This window comes from Triturus cristatus, chromosome 6 (genome assembly GCF_964204655.1).
Source record: "Triturus cristatus chromosome 6, aTriCri1.1, whole genome shotgun sequence".
Lineage (NCBI taxonomy): Eukaryota > Metazoa > Chordata > Amphibia > Caudata > Salamandridae > Triturus > Triturus cristatus.
Genome location: NC_140589.1, coordinates 765,769,740 through 765,786,102, shown reverse-complemented (window position 1 = coordinate 765,786,102; position 16,363 = coordinate 765,769,740).

Below are 16,363 nucleotides of genomic sequence, written 5' to 3'. Positions count from 1 at the left end.
TAGAAACAAAGTATTTTTTATTCAAATCTGCAGATGATGAATTATGTGGCAAAATCAGAAACTGTAGAATTGTGCGAAAGTCGTTGCAGCCAAACAGTCACATAATTCCAGTGGCCCTGTTCATACCTCTGACTAGGTCCACAAGTGCTCCTCAGTGATTCCATCTTTTTTTGTCTCACTGAGTTCATAGTTGAGCTTCGGTGGAAACGAGGAAGACTAAACCTGAGGTTACCACTCCACAACACAGACTACCATACCACATAATTACTCTCCATAAAAGATAATCCAACTCTACATACTTCCTATACACTAAATACCACATACTTTCTATCCACATAATTTCACTGCACAACATACCACATAATTCCACTACACACAACGTACATCCACTCCACTCCCAAAAACATTAGTAAAAGACTTTTGCATTTACAATGCCAATAGCTCTAATTCTCGCACATGCGAAACCTATTACATTGCAAACACTTCTTTAACTAGTAGTCGTGTTTGCAGAGTGGTGGAAAAAGGGTGCTGGGCCTCCGACCAGCGCTCAGGAATTCCGCTGCATAGGTCTTACAGGAGGTACCAGGAGGGCTTCTTGGCCCCCAAAGTCCCTCAGGAGTAAATTGGACTTCATCCCCATCCCGTAGTCTGCCAGGAGGCGTGTTTGCAGAGTGGTGGAGAAAGGGGGGCATGGACTCCGAAGACGTCTTAGCAGTCCCACTGTGTGGGACTTATTGGAGTTAACAAGAGGGGTAGTTAGCCCCCAAGGATATCCTTGGGGGCCAACTACCCCTCCTATTACCTCCAGTAAGTTCCACACAGCAGGATTGCTAAGTTATCATAGTAAGCCACGCCCCCTTAGCCCACCACTCTGCAAACGCGCTCCCTGGCGTGCTCTTGGATGGGGATTGAAGTCCCCTTTGCTGCTGGGGATCCTTTAGGGGCCAACTAGCCTACCTATTACCTCCAGTAAGCCCCACACAGTGGGATTGCTGAGAGGTGGACAACGGCCACGCCCCCTTTCCCCACCACTCTGCAAACACGCCTCCTGGTGCGTTCTAAGTTGGAGTATTAAGTCGTCTTCATTTCTGAGGGTCCCTGGGGGCCAACTAGCCCACTAGGTACCTCCAGTAAGTGCCACACACCTGAATTACTGAGAGTGGTCTGAGGCCACGCCCCCTTTTTACCCCACTCTGCAAACACGGTCCCCGGGGCTTGGGGGGGCCTGAGAAGCCCCCACCCATATTAACGAATGCCCTGGGGAGGTGGCAGTCCCCGGGGCAGCGTGGTGGGGCAGGTACTCCCCACACAGTTTCTTAGAAACCCCGGGGAGGTGAGGGGGCTGCGTGCCCCCAGCACATAATGAACAAAGCCCAGTGGAGGTGGCAGTGCCCAGGCATACAGGGGCCCCCACGGGCCCCCGCTAATGAATTGCACATTGCCCCCAGGACCTGGCACAACCAGGGACTTATACAAAACAAAGCCAGCGTGAATTCAGCCGATTGTTGTTTTTAAAGAAAATGCTTTTTTGGGCCCTAGGGGTCTTGTGGGACCCCTGAGCAGGCCTAGGGGGTCAGGGTGTTTGTACCCTGCCCCCCTTTCTTATTTTTCATCTTCTTATTTCTGATTTCTTTGACTCGATTACCGAGTCACAAGATGGCTGTCAACACTTCCTGGTTTCGTGTGTTGGCAGCTAATCAGAAGTAAGCTTGTGCTCGGGAGGGTTTGCAAATCCTCATCGGTGCTCAGATATATACACTTTTATATTTTTAATTTCTCTGGAACTATTGAATGGATTTACACCATTTAAAAAAAGAGTGCTTTCTGAACCAAGACCTACCTATTTGCCAAATTTGGTGTAATTCCGTGCAGCAGTTCGGGTTGTAGTCGTGTCTAAAGTTCCTATGGAAATTAACATGGGGAAAACGCGTTTTGGGACCCCTTTTTTTCATGGCCCCTGCTTCACGAATCACCCAAAAACTTTCAAGACAAAGCTGACCGGAGCGCCCCATCAGTTTTGAAACTTTCGCGAAGAATCGTCAAACAGCATATTGGAAAAAGAAAAAACGCTTTTTGAATAGAAACAAGGTCCTAACTATGACTAGCTACTGGCGACCGCCATATTATATATATATATATATATATATATATATATATATATATATATATATATATATTTTTTTTTTTTTATTTTTTTTATTTATTTATTTATTTTATTACAAAGACCCTCGATTCAAAGACAAACTCCAAACCAGTAATTAGTATGCAACGCAGCATTTCTTTATTGCAGTTGAATTCCCGCCTTACGTGTTTCAGGGCATCACGCCCCTTGATCACAGGCATTCTGCATGTAATGGCACAATTTGATTTCACCCAAAGCACACAATTCTCAGCATCCCTTATGGGGAGATTCTGAGAATTCGCAGAATATGCAGCAACGAGGTTGATCTAAACAAGGCACAGAATGAGTGCAAAATCCGCTTCCTAGCGAGAGGGTATAAAGAGAAGGTGGTTGATGATGCTATGAGACAAACCAGGGCCAAAACACGGGAAGATTTACTCTTCAAGCCATCAGCCATTAAGACCAAAAAATTGAAAAGTTCTGCCACAGAAAGTTGTCCTCGTTTAATACTTATATACAACACACAGAAGGACAGCCTGAGAAAAATAGTCAAGGATAACTGGCATTTAGTCCAGAGTGATCCAATTATAGGGGGTCAAATGCCAGCTACTCCCCTGATAACATACAGGAAGGCACAAAGTACAGGAGACAATTTAGTCAGTAGCAGTCCAGAGGTCACCATAAGTACCAACTGGCTGGCCAATCGTAAAGGGTTTGTCCACTGCGTGGTATGCAAGGCTTGTAAATATGGGGAAAACAGAACATTGTTTTTAACAGCTTTTAAAGATAAGCCCACTGTCATTAATACATTTTTAACTTGCAAATCAGAGTTTGTTGTGTATGTGCTGGAGTGCTCTTGTGGACTGTGATATGTGGGAAGCACAAAATTGCAGGTCCACAAGAGAATACTCCAGCACATGCAGGCCATCACAAATAAAGATATCACCTATCCGGTGGCCCGCCGTTTTGAGGAGGTCCATTCTAGTAATTTGGACCACTTAAAATTGAATGCAATAGACAGTGTGCCACCCCCAAGAAGAGGAGGAAATAGGGAGGCCATGTTGATGTGACTAGAAACAAAATATATTCTAGAATTGGACAGCAAGAGCCCTCATGGTCTTAATACGACGGAGGATCTACATACGTGGCTTTAACAATTTTGGCAGTTGTTGGTAATTGGAAATCTACACAGATACATGAATAAAACCTATAGCAACTTGCCTGATAATCATTATGATTTTAATTAGCTGAAACTCAAAAAATCCCCCCTGATTCGCTTTTTCCTTTTTAAGTGGAGTTGTAAAAACATGGGCTCATGTGAACAACACACTTTTAGACAAGTAGATCATAAGCACAATTTAGGGTGGAGATATATTGCACTAGCACTTTTTTCTTACATCTTGCACAAATATGATATTCATTTAATAATCAAAATTTATTGTTTACATAAAATAGGAAATGTTTACATACAATAGCATAATTAGCACAGATATAATGAAATCATAATATATCGATACACAGGTAATATGTCATTGTTTTAAAATATGTATTTATACTATTTTAACAAGTAACTTTATTTTATACAAGGATGATGACGATGTGCTATGCTTAACATGATTTGTATGCATTATGCGAGTATGCAAATAAGCTCCATGTGGTGATAAAGCATGGAGCTTGAAGTGGTACTAAGCAGCAGGCAATATCAAAAATCAGTACCAAAACAAACAATATTTCTGTGCTGCATTTATGCAAATATATAAAATGTAAACATAATTATTCATTGGAAAAGTAGATGAATATTGTTTGAGGTGGATGTAGAAAACACACGGATAGTCTGTTTTCTAGTTTCACTATGAGAGAAAGAGTGAAAAGAAATGCACTTGTCACTTTAAAAATGGGGAGAAATTACGTGGTGGGTCATGTGATCAAGAACCCTTGGAGGTTCGAAACGCATCATGGCGGCCATGCACTGAAAAAATAAGCGTATAATTGCACTGAGAAATTGGAGTTCATGCCTTTCTTGGTTCCGGGGATTGGACCGTGGAGAGAAAGGAATACAAAATATTTTCGACCAAAGGCGGCTTCTTTGGATTACACGAACCCCCTCTCACTTCAGGGCTGTACTGCAAGAGGAGTGCCTTTTTAAATCAAACTGTGCCATTACATGCAGAATGCCTGTGATCAAGGGGTGTGATGCCCTGAAACGCGTAAGGCAGAAATTCAACTCCAATAAAGAAATGCTGCTTTGCATACTAATTACTGGTTTGGAGTGCACCTTTGAATCGAGGGTCTTTGTAATAAAAAAACATTTCCGGCAATCCAGCTGAAAAGACGCACCACCCGAAAGTCAAGGGGCCACGGAGACACAGAACTGATCGTAGTCTCCGGTTGGGGAATCAGCTGGCAGAAACAAGCAACATTTCTTATTTGGAGGCCCACTGGAGGGTCTTTGAAAATGCTGACAAATGTCATGTAAGAGGCACCGGAAAAATCCACAAAAGTAAAATATTCATGGACTTTAACTCCCAGCATGCCATACTAATGGAACTTACCTGATGCCCATTGGAGGGCCAATTGAGTCACGTGCGGTGAGGAGTGCCTTTTTAAATCAAACTGTGCTGTTACATGTAGAATGCCTGTGATCAAGGGGCGTGATGCCCTGAAACGCGTAAGGTGGAAATTCAACTCCAATAAAGAAATGCTGCTTTGCATACTAATTACTGGTTTGGAGTGCGTCTTTGAATCGAAGGTCTTTATAATAAAATAAATAAATATATATATATATATATATATATATATATAAAGACTTTAATTAGAATTTCAATATATTGATTACATAAAGATACAAGGAATAGTTAGAGTGAAAATAATAGAACCTTAGTTGACACGAAGGGACCCCTGATAGAATGCCATCTATGCCCATTCAGGGCGGGACGATGTATATATCTGTAAAATATTGTAAATACATATATTTCATGGGATGTGTAATGTATACATATCAATTGTGTATATATTTGTACAGACAGACACAACTAAAGGTGTATTCGACACATTAATTAACATGTATAAAGGTGTATTCAACACGTAATTTAAAACTCATTAATTATAGGAATGTATGAAGAAACAATACATTATAAGATGTCCGCCATGAAATGAGCAAAATGTGGTGTTATAAATCCCTCCTTACTTTCCATGTCGATGAATTTTATTGTTTTGTTTTAAAACGAACACTAACGTGGACCCTACCGACATTGACAAAGGCGTGTAGCCGAAACGCGTCTGTCGGGTGTTTGTTTTGTTTTGTGGCCAATAAATATGTTGTAAATACATTTCTCCTGGAGTACGCCTCAATTGCGATCCGTGAGAGGGATCATCGAAGGGGAATATATATATATATATATATAGAGATACCCCTGGAAACAGCGATTCCACAATTAGGGGCATGTCTTAGTAAAACACGATCGAAATCCAAGTTCTACCCCCAGCTACCCCCTGGAAACAAAATTGACGTTTTTCAAGAGGCCATTATTCATGATCTTTATAAAATCAACAAACCCCAATATAAAGACAACTTAACAAACCCGGAAAGGGAGGCCCTGGAAAAATTGGCCAATGACAAGGAAATAGAAATTAAAATGGCAGACAAAGGGGGCAATGTTGTAATATGGGATCGAACTTTATATATCTCAGAGGCACTTCGGCAACTACAAAATGACATGTATTATCAAAAATTACACGCAGACCCCACAATGACTTTCAAGTTGGAGATTGAGAACAAATTGAACTTTTGGACCTCTAAAAACCTGATAGATGAAGAAGAGCGGAAGTATTTATCAGTGGACTTTCCCAAATTGGCGACCATGTATTTTCTCCCGAAAATACACAAAAATCAGAAAGAACCTCCAGGAAGACCTATCTTATCTGCTAGAGGCTCATTATTCGAACCTATGGCCAACTATATCGATCATTTTCTCATCCCACATGTAGCGGAATTACAGTCATATATTAGAGACACGACTGACCTCCTAAAATCTTTACAAGATGTGGCTTGGCAAAGAAATTTCTATTTAATAACAATGGACGTAATTGCTCTTTATACTAACATTGACAATAATTTGGGCCTGAAAGCAATTCGTTACTTTCTGCAGGAAAGAAACATTCATTATAAAGAACACAATGAAATGTTATTGGACATGATCTTCTCATGCCTCACTTGCAATATTTTTTTATTTGGAGATGATCTCTATCGACAAAAGAATGGGGCGGCTATGGGCTTTTCATTCAGCCCAAGCTACGCCTGCTTGGTAATGGGTTGGTGGGAGCGGGAGGTGGCCTGGAACAAACAATATGAACAATATACTAAGAAAATAATTAAATGGACACGTTTCATAGATGACTTGTTAGTCATCTGGAATGGAAATGAGGTGGAATTCCAGGAATATTTTGAGATCCTCAACAACAGCGTAACAAACTTGAAGTTTACATATGAAATAAACAAGGAAAAAGTCACATTCCTGGACGCTGAAATATATGTGAAAAATAATTGCCTGGAGTCCACTTTATATCGAAAAAGCACAGCAATGAATGCCACCCTTGAAGCAACGAGTTTCCACCAACCTTCACTGATATCAAGCATACCTTATGGAGAATTTCTCCGCCTTCGAAGAATATGCAGTGAGGATGAGGAATGGAGAAAACAGAGCGCAGGAACAATAAAAAGGTTTATAAAGAGGAAGTACAACAAACACACGGTAAAGCATTGTTGGAATAAAGCCAACCAAAAATCTCGGGAGGAATGTTTATCATCAAAAAAAGAACAAGAACCCATTGAAGAACGAATAAGACTCATATTGGATTACACCCAGGAATCAAAGGAAATTGTGGGGATTATCAAAAAGAATTGGAAAATATTACAATTAGACGGGAAAAGTAATGGGATCCTAACCAATATTAACTTACAGGAGAGCTAAAAACCTAAAAGATCGACTGGTGCACAGTCATTTTAAATCAAGTAAAGCAAAAGAGACCTGGCTAAGAAAAAAAGGATTTATCAAATGCCAAAATTGCAAGGTGTGTCAAATCGGAAAGCCAACAAGCAAAATAACAATGGTGAACAATAAAGTTTTGAAAATCAAACAATTGATATCATGCAAAAGTCAATACGCAATCTATATAATAGAATGTCCATGTAAATTAAAATACGTGGGAAGCACCATATGTGATTTGAAGAAAAGAATTTTGGAACACACTCGGGCCACAAAAAATAGGGATAAAAATAACGCAGTGGCAAAACACATGGAAACACACCATAATAGCAATTGGAAGTCTCTGAGTTTTTACAGAATAGAAACTATACCTATCAGTGTACGAGGAGGAAATCGGGAGAAACTACTGCGACAGAAAGAATCACGGCATATCATAAACTTTAGAAGCATGAGACCGTTTGGCCTGAACCAGTCGGAAGAACTGTACATACACCTTTAATGAGGAAAGATGATCAAAATCATGTGGAACCACAAAGATGGATTATACGCAATAAATTTTGGACCTTTGGGTTAAAGGATCGAACTCATGTGGTTTGTCTCTCAACCATGAACAATCGTTAAAAACTCATGAATGTAACCGACACAAGATTAAGTGTGAAAGGCCAATTAGGGCCCCTTAAAATTTAAACAAGCGGGACTTCCCACTAGAGGGCATGATTTGAATTGAGAATGGTAATATGAGACATCACTATGAGAGAAAAAATACTGAAGCTTTGTTTATAAAGCGGCACATAATATAATGTGCAAAGAGTTAATGTTGCTAATGTTTAAAATTGTCATTATTAGAAGTGGTAATTTGTTTATTTTCAGCCTGCTCATGAATAATGTATAATGTACAAAGGGGACTACGTCTCCCAGGAGCCTGGGATTGAAAACCCCGTGACTAACAGGAAATGAAGTCATAACATTTCCTGGTACCACAGCTGTTTAAAATGTAATGTTTTTTTCAATGGTAACAACCGTGACCAAGTTAACAGAAGTTAACGAAATGCGTTGGTTGGTTTGCGTTTGATTTATGGACCGAAATGAATTGGAAATAAATGAAGCATTGAATTACAAAAAGACCGCTGGAGTGCGACCCTATTCTTTCTTCTTCCCTGGAGAAAATAGCGTTTTATATATATATATATATATATATATATATATATATATATATATATTCACTGAAAAAACCATAGGTTTCACACAAGTTATAGTTAGGTGTACATTTCACTCGTAAAAAACCAATGAAATTCCCCCGTTATAGTTAGTGCAGGCAACTATAACTCACGCGACCGCAATCCTCTGCTGATGACATATGTGTCTTTATGAAAAAAAAATATTTGTAATATATGTATATCTAAAATTTAATGGAAGAAGACATGGGCAAATAAGTGTCTAAATACAGTATTAGCATCAGCAGAAGATTGCGGTCGCGTGAGTTATAGTTGCCTGCACTAACTATAACGGGGGAATTTCATTGGTTTTTTACGATTTAAATGTACAGCTAACTATAACTTGTGTGAAACCTATGGTTTTTTCAGTGAATTTGCAAGGTTTTTTAAATGCCAATTCCGAACTATAACATGTGTGAAACCTATGGTTTTTTCACTGAATTAGCAAGGTTTTTTAAATGCTAATTCCTAACTATAACGTGTGTGAAACCTATGGTTTTTTCAGTGAATATATATATATATATATATATATATATATATATATATATATATATATATATATATATATATATATATATATATATATATATATTCACTGAAAAAACCATAGGTTTCACACATGTTATAGTTAGCGGAAATTTTACTGATAAAAAACCAGTGAAATTCCCCCGTTATAGTTAGTGCAGGCAACTATAACTCAGGCGACCGCAATCCTCTGCTGATGCTAATACTGTATTTAGACACTTATTTGCCCATGTCTTCTTCCATACATTTTTAGCTATAGATATATAACAAATATTTTTTTTTCATAAAGACACATATGTCATCAGCAGAAGATTGCGGTCGCGTGAGTTATAGTTGCCTGCACTAACTATAACGGGGGAATTTCACTGGTTTTTTATCAGTAAAATTTCCGCTAACTATAACATGTGTGAAACCTATGGTTTTTTCAGTGAATTTGCAAGGTTTTTAAATGCTAATTCCTAACTATAACGTGTGTGAAACCTATGGTTTTTTCAGTGAATTTGTACGGTTTTTTAAATGCTAAGTTACTTTACGCCATTCGTGGCGTGCGCGCCCACTTAACGCAGTTAACAGTGAACAGATTTACACCAAACCTACAAAAGGCACTTCCTTGACCTGAGGACTACCTCTCTGCCAAATTTCTAGTAATTCTGTTCAGCCGTTCGGGCTGTAGCCCTGTCTAAAGGTCCTATGGAAAAATGCATGGGAAAAACGCGTTTTGGGACCCCCCTTTTATCTCAGCCCCCGCTTGACGAATCCCCCCGAGACTTTCAGGGTAGGAGCGGAGCGTAGCGCCCCACCTATTTTGAAAAATTCGCGAGGATTCGTCGACCGGCGCCAAAGTTATTCAAAATAGAATGTTGCGGATTTCCTATGGAAACGTGGTCCTAACTATAACTACCTACTGGCGACCGCCAGTAGGTAATATATATATATATATATATATATATATATATATATATATATATATATATATATATATATATATATATATATATATATATATATATGTATATTTTAGAAAATATTGCAATCTACATTGACTTCTTCCTGTTCTTCTGCCCATTTGTGAAGGTGCTACCAGCATATTGCAAGGTGCAAGGACAGAGGTGATTTTTCTCATGAAAATATACAATATCCAGGGGAATGACACGTTGATTAATGATGGACATGACTTCCCTCTACACGTATATAGATCACTTATCTGGGCTACATGCTTGTGAGTTCTTTCTAAAAATGAGATCCCTAAGAACGCAGTAAGGTACTTCTTAACATGATATAGATTTTTCAAAAGGAAAATATATTTTTACATGACAGTGTATTCTACTGTCAAAGGGTCGGAACCACGATGGGCACCTGCTTTGCCCCTAGCTTTGCAAACCTCATAATGGGCTCATGAGAGGAGCAGATGGCTTGGGCAGAGGGCAACCAGTAATACATGCAACATTCATTAATATGGACCAGTTATATTGGCAATTGATTGTTGCTTTGGAAAGGCCCCGGGGAGAAAGCCCAGACTTTTGTGCAGAAGTTGAATCATAATTTTTTTAATCTGAGGTTCACAACCACCATGAGTAGCAAGGAGATTGATTTTATAGATGCGAGACTATGGGTGGAAATTGGGGGTTGTACACCCCTATACACCGCAAGTAAACTGCTGGTAATAGTGTGCTACACTATAATGTTCACCATTCCCAAAATGTAATCAACTGCATCCTAAACGGGGAGATGCTATGCCTTAAGAGAGTATGTTGCATGGAATAAGAATTTAGGAAAAAATCAGCACATATGAAATTGAGGTTCCAAGACACGGGATCCATGCGCAAGGTATTGTCTCGGGCTAAGAAGAAAGCGATACTACTGACCAGTAATCAATTGCTTTACCCAAACGAAAACAAAAATCTTAAATATTCATGCGTACATTTTATAACAACATATAATGCCTCTTTGGCCAGGACTTGATGTGCAAACATTGGGACATCCTCAATAACGATGTGGTAATAGGTCCTGAATTAACAATGAAACTATTACATATGGGAGGGAGAGGACCAAACAGTGTCTAACCTGTGCATCCAATTTCTGTGTTTACATCTTGCAAAGTACATGCTCCTCATTTACGTGGGGAGCACCATCTTTTCTTTACGGAAGTGTATCATGGAACACGAACAAACAATACGTAATTTGGATTTTTCATACCGGGTGGCAAGACACTTCTTTCAAATGCATGATAAAGATGTTTCAAAACTGTGTTTCTGCGCAAATGATAGTGTGGATAAAAGTATACGAGGATGGGACAGGATAAAATGATTGAGACAATTAGAGTCCAAGTATATCCTGGACCTATATACAAAATTTCCCTTAGAATAAAGATGAGGAGTTGGAAGCACATGTGGGATGGTCTCTATCTTACATGTAATAAGTATTCCCTCAATGTTCCCCTGATACTATCTATAACATCTCCCTCTGAGTCATGAATTAGAAAAAACTGGTTGAAAATCTGTTTGAGAACTAAGAACTGCACTGTTTTTTTCCCCTTTTTTCCCATTTTAACATTGGTGTTGTTTCTGACTATGCTTGACAATTTAAACCTGAGCAGGATTTTGAGTTGTAATACCAGCATCTACTTTGGTCCCTGACCTATGTTGTTGTATAATAAAGAATTGGGGCAGATTTCACTAATACAAAACCATTGAGATTCAGCAGCAATACGTTAACGCAATGCACTGCTTATGACCTCGAAAAATTACATCACTCATGACTTCATTGATGACATTACTGATAACATCATCCAGTGATTTTGAGTGTTTTCTAAAAGTTTATGAGTGATAAACATATATACTAAGGTGCTATAAAAGATAACTTACTATACTTTGTGTACTTCTAATCAGTGATACTATTTCTAATATATATTGTGTGTGTGGCTGTGTGACTGTGTGTATCCATGTCTGAGTGGATGTCTGAGTGGCTGTATAGGTGTGTGAGTGGGTGTATGAATGGCTGCATGGGTGAATATGTGGGTGTGTGAGTACCTATATGGGTGAATAAGTGGGTGTGTGAGTAACTGTATGGGTTTGGGAGTGGCTGTGTGACTGGCTGTATTGGTAAGTGAGTGGGTGTGTGAGTGGCTCTATGGGTGAGTGAGTGGCTGTGTGAGTGGCTCTATGGGTGAATGAGTGGGTATGTGAGTGGCATTAGGGATGAGTGAGTGGGTGTGGGATGGCTGTATTGGTGAGTGAGTGGGAGTATAAGTGGCTGTATGGATGAGTGAGTGGCTGTGTGGATCTGTGAGTGGATATATGAGTGGCTGTATCAGCGACAAAGTAGCTGTTTGAGTGGCTGTATGGGTGAGTGACTGCATGTGTAAGTGGCAGTATGGGTGACAGAGTGACTGTTTGGGTGGGTGTTTGGTTAACAGATCGGTTAAGTGGCTGTATTGTAGAGTGACTGTCTATGTGTGGGCTGTATGGGTGAGTGGCTCTGCTGAGAGGCTGTATGGGTGAGTGACTGGGTATGAGTGGTTGTATGGGTAAATACGTGGGTGTGTAAGTAGCTGTGTGAGTGAGTGAATGGCTGTATGGGTGAGTGAGTGAGTGAGTGGGTGTGTGAGTGGCTTTATGGATCAGTGAGTGGGTATGTGAGTGGTTGTATGGGTGTGTGAGTGGGTGTATGAGTTGTTGTATGGGTGTTTGAGCAGATATGTGAGTGATTCTATGGATAATGTAATCAGTGATGTAATTTGAAATGGAATCAGTGATGTCACCAGTCATGTTACTGACCACATCATGAGGCCTTAAGCAGTGTATTGCGGCGGCGTAAGTTATAGTTAGCTCAAGTATCTTTAACTGCTGAACTTAAATGATTTATTACCAGTGAAATTTAACCCTACCTTTAAAGTCCTTGCTTTTTACAGCAAATTTCTATGTTTTTCCTATTCTATTTTTTAACTATAACCTTTATTTTTGTATGTGAATTTCAAAGGTTTTTAAAATTGTATTTCCTAATGGTAACCTCGAACCTTTCAGAGTGGGTGTGTGAGTAGCTGTATAGGTTGGTGATGGGGGTGTGTGAGTGGTTATGTGGGTGTCTGAGTGGGTGTGTGTGTAGCTGTGTGGGTGTGTGAGTGTGTTTGTGAGTGACGTTATGGGTTTGTGAGTGGGTACATGACTGATTGCATGAATCTGTGAGTGGGTGTGTGAGTAACTATGTGGGTGTATGAGTGGGTTTGTAAGTGGTTTTATGGGTCTGTACAGTGGGTGGATAAAGGGGGCAGGGCATCCGATGTGTGGAACTTATGGGTGATAACAAGAGGGATTTTTGGCCCCAACGATCCACAGCATACAAGGGGACTTCATCCCAAACTAGTAGTGCACCGGGAGCCATGTTTGCAGAGTGCTGGACAAAGGGTGTGGGCCCTCGACTACCTCTCATCAATCTCGCTGTGTGGGATTTACTGGTGATACCAGGAGGGGTTCTTGGCCCCCAACGTTCCTCAGCATCCAAGGGGACTTCATCCTCCAAATATTAGTGCGCCAGGAGGTGCATTTGCAGAGTGGCGAAAAAATGGAGCCAGCCTTTGACCAGCTCTGAGCAATCCTGCTATGTGGCACTTACTGGTGATAACACGAGGGGTTCTTGGCCTCAATGTTCCTCAGCATCCAAGGGGACTTCATCTCCCCACCAGTTGTGCACCAGAAGGCGTGTTAGCAGAGCGCTGGACAAAGGGGGCGGACCTTCAATGACCTCTCAGCAATCCCGCTGTATTAGTTTTACTGGTGGTAATAGGAGGGGTTTTTGGCCCCGACAATTCTTAGCATCCAAAGGGACTTTATCCCCCAATCAGTAGTGCACCAGAAGGCATATTTGCGGAGGGCTGGACAAAGGGGCCATGGCCTCCGACGTAATCTCATCAATCCCACTATGTGGGACATATTGGTGGTAACAGGAGGGCTTCTTGGTCCCCAAGGAGCCTCAGCATCCAAGCAGACTTCATCCCCCAACCAGTAGTGTGCTAGGACATGCATTTGCAGAGTAATGGAGAAAGGGGGTGGGGCCTCCGATGAGCTCTCGGCAATCCCACTGAGTGGGACTTGCTGGAGGTAACAGGGGGAGTTCTTGGCCCCCAAGGACACTCAGCATCCAATGGCACTTCATCCCTCAACCAGTCGTGTGCCAGGAGGTGTGTTTGCAGAGTGGTGGAGAAAGGTGTCGGGGCCTCCGATGAGCTCTCAGCAATCCCATTGTGTTGAAACTACTGGAGGTTACAGTTGGGGTTCTTGGCCCCTAATGACCCTCAGCATCCAAGCGGCATGTGGATTCACAAGTGTCCCGTGAGAGCACAACATCAAAAAAAGGAGCCTTGTGATTGGTTGAGAGGCCTGTTTTTCCGATGAGCCTTCACACTCTAACAGGAGCTAGAGACTCCCATACACCCCACAAGCGCTCTGATTGGCTAGCTGTTGGAATGTTAGAAATAAAATGGCCGCATTTACTGCTTACTGTAAAAATTGGAGGAGTTAGGTAAAAAATAGGTAAAAAAGCTACATAAGGGGGCAGCAGAAAAGCATGCTGTCCCCATAGTTTTAGATAGGAGGTGTTTAAGGGATAACTACAGTAAAGAAAATAAATGTATAGTGTTTTTAACACATTTTTATGATCTTGCAGGAGTCTGTTTCGTGAATAGTAAAAAGGAGTAGATGAGTTCTCAATACACTCTAATAGTGGGAAGGGAAGTGTGTAAGAGATAAGTACAGTAATGATTAAAAGGTTAATTATTTTTTTTAAAAATGATATGATCTCGTGAGACTCTTGCGGGATCATGAAAAGCAGGAAGGAGTAAGATATTTTGAATACACTCTGCTATGCACACTTGTTACTGAAGGAAGAAGTCTTAATGGAGATGGTGTTTATCAGACTCTGCTATTTATGGTCATTGGTTTGAATAGAGTTAGAGACCATCCACACATCGTACTATGCACACCCATCAGAGGTCTGAAAGGAGAGGCTAGTCCCTCCCCAAACTCTACTATACACATGTGTCATCTCAGAGAGAGGTCTGAAAGGATAGCCCAGTCCCTCTTCACACCTTACTATGCACACCTATCATTACTGAGAGAGGTCTCAGCAGAAAGGCCAGTCCTTCCACACACCCTACTATGCACACCTGATGTCTGAGAGAGGCGTCTGAAAGAGAAAGCGGCACCTCTCTGCACCCTACTTTGCACACACATCATTATCGAGAGAGTCAGTCCCTCCAGACACCCTACTATGCACACATGTTATCCAAGAGAGAGGTATGAAAGGAGAGGCCAGTCGTTCTCTACACCCTACTATGCACATCCATCATTATCAAGAGAGGTATCACCACAGAGGCCAGTCCCTGCAACCCCTCTACTATGGACACCCACCATCCAAGTGAGATTTCTGAAAAGAGATGCTAGTCCCTCCCCACACACTATTAAGCACACCTGTCATCTGAGCGAGAGGTCTGAAAGCAGAGGCTTGTCCCTCCCCACACCCTAGTACGCACACCGTGATCTGAGAGAGAGAGGTCTTGAAGGAGAGGCAAATCCATCCACTCACCCTATTATGCATATTTGTCATCTGAGAGAGAAGTTGAGACGAGTTTGCGGTCCCTCTCACACCCTAGTGTGGACACCCATTATCCAAGAGACGGTGCTCAGCAGAGAGGCTAGTCCCTTGTATATACTTCTATTTCCCTAGAATTAAGATGTGATCCTGCAAGAGTCTCACAAGAATAATTTGCAAGCTTCAGGGAGTCAAGCTTGCTGGGTGAGGCTCGGTCGATTCAGCAAGACAGTTGCAAGACCCGTATGGAAAATTGCTGAGCCTGCCACAAGCTGTTTTACAGTCCTGTAAGCCTCTTGCGAGACCCGCATGGAAAATTACTGGGCCTGCCACAAGGTGTTTTTTATTATTTTATGGGGGTGAGTAAAAAAAAGAGCCAGGGCTCAACTAATAGTTACCATTCTTATTACAGAACTAAATATATGCTGTGATGTGATTGGGGGTGCAAACCAGGAGATAACACCTGTTGTCTGAGAGAGAGGTCTGAAAGAGAGAGCAGCCCCTCTCAGGAGATAACACCTGTTGTCTGAGAGAGAGATCTGAAAGAGTGGGCAGCCCCTCACATGCCCCACTTTGCACAACCATCATTATCAAGAGAGGCATCATCAGAGAAGTCAGTCCCTCCACACACCCTACTATGCACACATATCATCCGAGAGAGAGGTCTGAAAGGAGAGGCCAGTCTCTCTCCATACCCTACTATGCACACCCATCATTATCAAGAGAGGGGTCACCAGAGAGGCCAGTCCCTCCAAACCCTCTACTATGCACACCCGTCATCCAAGTGAGAGGTCTGAAAGGAGATGCTAGTTCCTCCCCACACCCTACTAAGCACACCTGTCATCTGAGAGAGAGGTCTGAAAGGAGAGGGTAGTCCCTCTCCACACCCTAGTACGCACACCTGTGATCTGAGAGAGAGAGGTCTTGAAGGA